This window comes from Chrysochloris asiatica, unplaced genomic scaffold (genome assembly GCF_000296735.1).
Source record: "Chrysochloris asiatica unplaced genomic scaffold, ChrAsi1.0 scaffold00015, whole genome shotgun sequence".
In the NCBI taxonomy this organism is placed as follows: domain Eukaryota; kingdom Metazoa; phylum Chordata; class Mammalia; order Afrosoricida; family Chrysochloridae; genus Chrysochloris; species Chrysochloris asiatica.
The window spans coordinates 5,735,227-5,735,426 of record NW_006408533.1 but is presented as its reverse complement, the minus strand read 5'-3'; positions in this window follow the sequence as shown (position 1 = coordinate 5,735,426).

The following is a 200-nucleotide window of genomic DNA, read 5'->3' as shown; positions in this document are numbered from 1 at the left end:
GACTTGTTTTAATTTTTTTCAGCTTCAGTCTGAAATTGCATATGAGCAATTGGTTCATTTCACAGTTGCAGAGATGTAAGGCCTTAGGTTGCTATGGTTACGAATCGGGCTGTGAACCTTAAGGTCAGCAGTTCGAAACTACTACCGGGAGAAAAATGAGGCTTTCTACTCCCGTAAAGATTTACACCCTCGGAAACCCT